Raw genomic sequence first — 9965 nt, forward strand, 5'->3', positions numbered from 1 at the left:
CGCTAGCAGATGCAACTATGGTGACACTGAAAGAGGCCCAAAGACGCAACCGCTGAGTTTGACCGACACTGTGCTAAAGGGCAGAGTCGTTTGACACAAGACTAGTTGACCGCCAGCTGACAAATCTCAGGAAGGTGCCACTGTATCAGTCACGAATATAGCCCACTATCATTCAGGAACAATTCAGTAGACGCTCTGACCCTTTTATACACTGATAACTGTTCCAAAATGGTGGCACTGATGATAAGACGTATGGTGTTATTTATTGAGTTTCTGTAAGCAAGTTGTGTTGGAAGAGAGAATAGCTGTAGCTATGATTTCGCCTTTAAATACTACATGTTTTATTCGACCAACATACGTCATACATATATTAGACTGTACTGTGTAACCGTCATTAAATACACCGACACACCTTTGCCCTTTTGGATAATGATCCATTAAGGGCAACCGTGTTGTTCCTTTACTCGGGAGCATTAATTAAACTGTACCATGGTTGAATTTATTTTCTTTGTTTCATGACATGCACGATCAGGTTGTGTTGTTTTGTATGTTGTTTTGTCTCGTTTAGGGTCTGTCTGTTAGGCATACGACTTGTAACCTTTAACATAAAACATGCTATTTTTGTCTACTTGACTAATCCCAGTAGCTTTCATCATATTATCAAATAGGCTTTCGATCGATGAACATAGAATTGCCTAAACTGCGAAAAGAATATGAAAGTACGGCTCATACGATATTTTTAAAATCGGTAATTTTATATCTGTTGTTCTCCCAAAGGGATTCTTTTCCGGATTATATTGAAACAAATTATTACTTTAATGAAAATAAATAAGAACAAGTTGTTTACAGTCATGCAAGAAATTCCCATAGATGGAGAGGCAATTGGTAAGCCATATAACGGCAACTATCGTTTAGTTAACGCATTATACATATATATACATGTTGCGCCGGTCTATGCCTCTTGCCGAAACATGTGAGTTTATTTCCCATCACCAATTTGTTAGTATGTATTGTTATAAGTATGATGTTATTCATGTCGGGAAATAGCTCATTAAGCTAATGTCTTTTTTGTTCCCCATATACCCAACTTTAATTAAAGATAAGTGTATCTGTATCTTGTACTTTAAATTGTGTATGCCTGTGCACGTCGATGTTATAATAAAGAAAGCCACCTTTCGTGTGCCCATACCATCTCTTAACAAATTAAATGTTGTTTTCAAAATATATACTTCTTTCATTATTTAACTTTTAGTTCCTTAGCTTCATAATTTCTTTAACTATGGACTCATTGACACAGATCTGATAAGGGAACCTCTCTTAAACTGAACTAACACAAGTGCATTATATCTGACCTATATTTAATATAATTTGAACTTCTATGACTTTTATGTAAGTCACTTAGGCTAGTGTATTTCATTTATTCGTTTAAGGGGACCGCCTATCGGAAATTAGCAATTTTATTGAAAATAAAGTTTTGGTCCGGTATTTATTTGCGAGATACTCTAAAATGCTTTTGCTTTGATAACTGTGAAATACAAGTGTTTGTAAACGTTGACGACATGAACACGCATGCGCACAACCACGCACATTTACGGTCGATTGATACTTCCTTGATTGATTTTACGATTTTCAAAAATGTTTTAAAATTATTTATTGGCGAATAAATATGACACATAAATTATACAAGATTATAAGTATCTTCCATGGCCAAGTCTGTAAGCGTCTTACTCGAGCGGCTATGGTAAATGCTCGGTTAAACAAAATTAAGTAAAAATGTTTTTTTTTCTGGAACCCTTTTGTGCATAGTGACAATAATTGCGTATGGATATGCGATAATTCGTGGTTGTCATGGATATGCGCGCAGTGATTCAGATTATGTTAATATTGAAATCGGTCTTTAAATAGATCTAAGGAAAGTGAAGCATAATTTCTTGGAAGGTGCATGAAAACTGTTTTATGGTGTCATTTGAAGCGAGAAATAAATAATTAGCGTTCTAAATATTGCCACAAGACAAGATTTCCATTATGCTACAGACGACAGTCCTCAACAAGGGAGGTAATACAATGTGGTGACCATTAAAAAGTAGTTCCATACGGGCATTTTATCTTCGCCCGTGGGCAAGATAATAATTTCAAGCAAGGTTAAATTATTGGATCTACTTTTCTCCCACCTCAGAAAAGTAGATCCAATAATTTAACCCATAATTTATCGCAATGTAGCCAAAAAAAAATAAACACCATTTGTTTAAACAAAAATGAGTATATTTTTTTCACTATGTCTGAATTATATTATTTCTGTTATGCTTACCATTTATATAACTTTGAATTATGATTAACTATAAACAACATACGCATAATACAGTTCTATATAGTTTCATTTCTGACAACGAATATAATCTGCAGTCGTAATTGCTTTTGTATTTACTTTTTCTCTTCCTTGGCACGACTCGTTTCATGTTGGTTCGTTAAACAAACAATATTTCTAAAGGCCTCAGCACAAGTGTTAAACTTATGTACAACAACAATAACAGAATATTTACAATTTCGTTTGCACTAAGATCAATTCCTAATTGGATTGTTTATATGAACTGATTTTTATAAAAACAACAAGTTCACGCACGATTGCAAACGCATTGTTAACATCGCAATTGTTTATTTAAAACTGTGAATATGATATTGGTACAAGGCAGTACAAGACAAGGAAGTCATCACTATTATCACTATCTATGAATTCGTCTATTTTTCAGTGCACAATATTCCAAAAGTTAAGCACAAATATGTTCTATAATAGTACTTTTCACCTTTGTCTATGCTCCGGCTATACATAAGTGCATTTTGACTTTGATGTTTTTCTCATTAAAGAAGAAACCATATTTGTTATTCTAAATAACCACCTGCATATTACATGTTTCTATTAAAAAAAAGCTAGTTTGAATTGTTTTACCCTTCTTACTTACGTTTTAATGAATTGCGGGATAAATGTCATTATCGGGGTATGAACGCAATTGGCGTGGTTGAAGTGTGTGGAGTGCGAAGGATGTCACACGTACTTTGACCAGCCAAATAGCGTTCATACGCCTGATAATGACATCAATCCCGCAAATTCATTACCTATATTTACACCAATAGTTCATTATTACATTTAAGAATTGTAAAAAAAAATACTTTGTTTCATTAAAAAAAAGCTTACAGTAATACTTTCTTACCCATTCCGAAAATACGAAACGACACGACTTTAACCGGAAACATTTTTTTCAAATTATGTCACGATAACGCGGGAAAAGATCAACCACTTGAACTCCCTTTTAAACGTAATATTGAAACACTAATTACATGAATACAGTTAACATATCATGATTTAACACTTTCTCTAATGTTGATTTATTTTTGACGGGATCTGCTGAAACAATACAAACAAAAACAAGATAAACAATTTTCATGTATATTGTTATGCGAGCATGCGCGATCCGACCATATCCGAAGATGTTGCGTCCATTGGATGATAACCGCAATTGCCGAAAGTTAGTTCATTTCAAGAATGGAAGTTGAGGTGTAAATGTTATGAAATAAAATACGAATCTGTATAAATTGGTAAAAAAAGGTATGCCTTTAAATGTCACACATTCAATGAGATATCCTAAGACCAAACATTTTGCATGTATAACAGTTGTCAGGCGTGTTAGCTATATACCTTACAATTTATTTATTTGTTTAAAAGCTGCATTAAATATGGTTTATCATTTACTCAGTTATTGGATTGATATCACTTAGTAAACATATTTACTCACAAAGATCATATCATATCATTTTAGCTTGATTTCTGCCGGCGGCCACGTCATCCGCTCAAAACGCTACAAAAGGGAGAACCGAACACGATAGTTTCCGCCCGTTATTAAAGCGATGTGAACATTACAATGCTTGCTTCAACTGGAACGAAACTAATTTAATTATTAAAAAACCTGCTATATATTATTCGTTTAAACGTTACCGAAAGGTTGCGTTCGTATTGTGGTAGTATTCTGCAATTTTAATTGGTCTCGTAAAAATGTTAAAAAACACTAACCGTAATATAAAAACAACATCACTCATTTTAAAATATAAATCATTAAAAACAACAAGAGTGGGAGGTTGGGACGTACTGACTAAATATATAAATGTTATCGTTGCCAAATAAAACCCTCAGGTGATAAAACACGCCTTCAACCTTCTTATATAGGACTGCACGAAAACCACATGTATTCCCGCCAATATCCTTCCGCCCAACGTCTCTCCTCTAAAGCAGACGACAGTAACGGAAATATTTATATTCATTACTATGGCACGTAATACAGATTAAAATCTTTGCATCAATGAACTATTATCAAAACAATATTTGTTTCAATAATGCAAAAGGTCTCTTGATGCACAGGGGAATAATGTAATTTTTAATATTATTTTATGCATAACATATAGTGAAATATATACTAGTAATAATATGTACAAATCTTACCTAGTACAGCCAATTGTATATATTTCTACAATAAACAAACTATATTATATACCCAAAACTCTTATTATTATTAATTTTTATTGTCTTTAAATGTGAAAAAAACAGTATTGCCTGTGTATAATTAAATATTAATTATACACTAACCCCTAATGTCCTAATCATTGCCTTACGTTAATGCTCGTTTTGCGTATTGTTTTTTGTCGCTAGCCTTTACACATTTAATATTTTATACAGATACCTTGTTTAGTTTGTTTTGTTCCTAACCAACTTTGATATGGCACGCGGTATCTGCTATAGAAGGGGTGCATTGTAGTAGCGTGTTCTATTATTACGGGTGCGAGAAATGACACGCGGGATCTGCTATAGAAGGGGTTCATTGTAGTAGCGTGTTCTATCATTACGGGTGCGAGAAATGACACGCGGGATCTGCTATAGAAGGGGTTCATTGTAGTAGCGTGTTCTATCATTACGGGTGCGAGAAATGACACGCGGGATCTGCTATAGAAGGGGTGCATTGTAGTAGCGTGTTCTATTATTACGGGTGCGAGAAATGACACGCGGGATCTGCTATAGAAGGGGTGCATTGTAGTAGCGTGTTCTATCATTACGGGTGCGAGAAATGACACGCGGGATCTGCTATAGAAGGGGTGCATTGTAGTAGCGTGTTCTATCATTACGGGTGCGAGAAATGACACGCGGGATCTGCTATAGAAGGGGTGCATTGTAGTAGCGTGTTCTATCATTACGGGTGCGAGAAATGACACGCGGGATCTGCTATAGAAGGGGTGCATTGTAGTAGCGTGTTCTATCATTACGGGTGCGAGAAATGACACGCGGGATCTGCTATAGAAGGGGTGCATTGTAGTAGCGTGTTCTATCATTACGGGTGCGAGAAATGTCACGCGGGATCTGCTATAGAAGGGGTTCATTGTAGTATTGTGTTCTATCATTACGGGTGCGAGAAATGACACGCGGGATCTGCTATAGAAGGGGTGCATTGTAGTAGCGTGTTCTATTATTACGGGTGCGAGAAATGACACGCGGGATCTGCTATAGAAGGGGTTCATTGTAGTAGCGTGTTCTATTATTACGGGTGCGAGATGCTCTGTCGATAAAACAACGGACAAAACGTTTAAGAAGTTTGCAATTTTAACAGGAAGTTTCATATGTCGCAAGTTCCACTTGTCATTTTCTACTCTTATGCGGACGTATACATATCATCAACAATCGTACAATGCCCGTTGTGTAATACAGGAGGATTTGCTGGCCTAAATTCAATGGTTGGGGCTTATCAACAATGGGGCCAGACAACGTTACCTCAGTTTTTTTATGCTCTCCTTGATATGTGCGGCCTGGTTGATGACCCTGACTGTCCAAAAGCTGGTAAACACCGTGAGCTGAGGTGAAGAGGTATTATTCAGTACAACATACCATAATGGCAATTATTAGTTTCAGTAACTCGTTTGCTCAACCTGACAAAATCCATTTTAATAGTGACTGTAAAGCTTTTAGGGCTAAGTCACTTTCAGAAGTAAAAAAGTCTTGGAGCTTACAAGACTGGCAAGAATGAAAAAGCTGTAATCAATACAAAACGAATTATGACTTATATATAACTTCAAAGAATCTGTCTTTGAACAAATAAAACTTTTAAAAATGGAATCATCGAAGACAAATAATACATTCTCAGCATCACAGCAGAAGGTCAACCATACTACGACAATTTTGGAAATATTTATATATTAATGCATGATAAATGAATTAAGTCATGATAGCTCACTTTATGAAAAATTACTTAATGACACTGAAAAATATATGAAAACAAATTTGGTACAAAGTTCCTCACAACTCAACACATTTACTCCGGTATGGTTAATTGTCTTTATATGAATAGCTGATGAATAAGTACTATTTAAAATATCCAAGTTACCATTTAGTGCTATGTTCTAGTGAAACGTATGCATGAAACCTAATATTCTTTTCTTTATTTTTAGATTGTCAAGTTCCGAGAGCAAAGTAGTATTGCATTTACACTGCATATTACGTCACAACAGTGAACCAATACAACTTGAAATGGTAATGAAGTATCCTCTTACACCTCTTCCACATAGCCTATGAACACGAGATGGGGTTTTGATGATGACCAACAAAGCAGCAATCATTCCAATGTTGTTGGAAGACATAGGTTCAGAGAAAACGTACCCTACCTATGCGCTTAACATTCAGGTTTGGAACGCCCCGTTTTATTCACTGACAAATTAGGGACCCACATGTTTTATAGAATATTGTAATGTAATATGTTTAAAATAAAAACTATTTTTTACTTTATTATAAGCATTACAAATTAAAAGTTCAAAAACACAAATGGAAATTTTTAGATGATATTTATATAAATGTTAATTCTGGTTGGAGTCAAATTACACCACCAACTGTGTTTTAATACAATAGTATAATTGTGAAGAATGTACTCCTGCTAAACATTGTCCAAACGGTTGTGACAAGTACAAAAAAACCTGTTTCAATGGTAGAGTATAAGTTGAGCAATAATTACGGTAATTGTAAAATTTGTCACACTTTCACTTTGAGTATTCTATACTGTCTTCACACTTACATGTAGAGTTATAATGAATTTCAAGAAACAAACATCTTCATTGATAAGACCAAATGTGATTATTGTTTGAGTTTTTTTTGTATACACCTTTAATATACAACATCTCTTTAGAGCACAAAAAATCTTTGGGTCAAGTTACCCTACCTCTTTGTTGTTGTTTTTTGGTTGTTTTGATGTAAAGTTATGAAAATATTTCGTTACTAAATATTTACTTATAATATTTCGTTAATATTTATAAAATAAAATGTTTAAAAATGAATATTCAGAGCAAAAGTATGTCGCTTATATTGTTTGCTAAATAGCTCAACAAACCCTTCGGTCTACAGTAGTGTTCGCCCAATCATAATATCATTGCACAGTTGTCTATCAAGAAGCTGATATAAACTTTCGACCATTGCCACAAGGTAAACTTATAAGTAGACAATGAGTAATGAATACAGTAGCTTTAAATAATATCCATGACATTTTCTGATTTAGTCAAATCTATACGATCGGTTGTAGTAATCCGTAAACACAAATACACCCGAGAGCGATAGTCAAGCTTAATTTTCCCAGGGTTCACCTAGATCTGTGGTTTGTTTATAAGCTTCATTTTTGGATTGACAGCTTACTAGTTGAAGACCATTACATATGTTAGTACTTGTATATAGTTCTCAAGTTCTGAGTTGTCCAAACTATTTCTAAATGACGCATACACTCTTTCACTGTATTGCATAACAATTAGTGTTCATCTCAGTTCATTTCTGCCAGTCTTACTTAAAGTATATCTCACTGACATATATGCATATATGCAGCATTTTTTTCTGTTTGACTTTCCCATTGCCTAACACTTCTTGACCCTTAGATGATATTTGTTGAATTCAGTGTAAGAATGAAATAAAATACGATCTTACATTGAATTCAACAATTTTTCTTTTTATTTCAAGCATTTATCGTGTTTTTTTTCTCAATAAAATACCCCGCTGTAAGTAAGTAAATATTGTTTGCAACAGTCCCTTTCTGTGGCCTTTTTTCGAAGGGAATTAACTGCGGCATAACCGCTATGTCAAGGCTCTCTACTAAAAAAAGTTTCACTCTTTATGGAAATGGTTGTTGCGATTGAAATTATTTTTAGGTATAACACTACTTCCATCAACGAAACGTATCATTTTAACATTAATTGAGGCACATAACAAGTATTTTATTAAAAGCATTTCGGAAATAAAAATAAATACCGCTAAGAAATACAAATGAATGAAACTGGAGCATGTGGCATTTTTTGTACATTTAAGAACAATTTCAACTAACGTAAATTAACAAATATGGACTTATAATAGTGTGTATACGTAAAATCAACGGAAGACTGCGTTCAGTGTTTTTCGTATCGAATATTTTATTCACTGTCGGTCTCAGACTCCGGATTTCGTGGTATTTTTCGGAGTGAATTCATGCTGTGCAGCCGAAGGATGTTTTGTTATTGAGACGGCGAATTAGTTTCATATCTATTAAAGTTGAATGTCATGTTTCCGTTTAATTTTGGGTTTACGAAAACCCCAGAGGAAATGTCGAGGATGTGCCCAAAGATACTTTTGAGGAGGATAGAGCGCAGTCTTCGGAAGTTTTCTCGACAAAATGTCGGAAATCACCATGGCCTGTTTGGTTTTCAATCTGATATATTTGTTCAGGTTTTTATGGCCGATGATCTGAACTATTCGATAAGGCGGGACTCCTTAATCGTTCAGCTTTTAGATAAGCCTGTTCTGAGCATTATTTTTAAAAAGAAAAATGAATTGTTGAACTGATGAAGGTAACCAGTTGAAGGAAATTAGTCAAATTCAAAATGCGCATACATGTACGCGGTTAGTGTTTGTAGGTAGAAATGCTCAATCAGCTCTATTACTAGCACATGTGGCCAAGTAAATATACAACCGATACCTACCAAGCGGGTTAATTGTAACAGTATGTTATATGAAATAGTTGACACAAAAAATGGTAAGTTCATTCTTTTTAGGTATACTCAATGGCAGACGACAACAAAAATTTACTTTACTTGTTACATACATGTACTTTCTCAAGTCAAGGGCAGCAAAGCTTATAAAAGATGGAAAAAGTAGTCCCGAGTTGTCTGCAGAGTGAAATGGTGAAATGTTATTATTTCACTAGAGCCAGAGTGAAATGATCAATTTACCATTCACCAATATTTTTCATTCTTTCACCGATATACATGAAATGAAAGACTGTCAGTCTTCTTACACCTAAAATTCATTGAGCCATATTTGCTCCTATTATAGCATTTTTACAATGAAATTAAAGACAAATAATTCATAGTTCATAACTAATAATCTCAGCGTAAGTGAATACGGACCCAGTGTTTTCCATCGTATTATTGTTAATAAGATGCTAATGAAAGCCCACATGTTCATGTTATGCATGGAATTGTGGGTAATAGGGGACCTCGGTCACTTTTCATATAAATCTGTCTTCCACATTTATACGCTTTCATTACCTTAAATTAATGTTAAATATACGTAGTCTTCTTGAGGTAACTTAAAAATAAAAGCAAAGGAATGACTTTTAGATGTTTAAATTTTAAATATATATTTCACTATATGGTATATATGCATTAGTTTATATTTAAACTAACATTATTTTCCTTGTGCTTCAAGAAAACATTTTGCATTGAGATTAATATACACAAACACATATTTTATGAAAATAGTTTATTGTAGCAAAGGAGGATACTTCAAATCCGAAAATAATCATGTGTATGTTTTATTCATTGATTTATTAATGCTGTTGTTTGTTGAATAATAATGGTCACATTGTTGATAAAGCGGGAAAATGAATATGTCGTTATATGTAATGGTACGATACATTTGTCTGTACTAC

Source organism: Mya arenaria, chromosome 15 (assembly GCF_026914265.1).
Source record: "Mya arenaria isolate MELC-2E11 chromosome 15, ASM2691426v1".
NCBI classification, from domain to species: Eukaryota; Metazoa; Mollusca; class Bivalvia; order Myida; family Myidae; genus Mya; species Mya arenaria.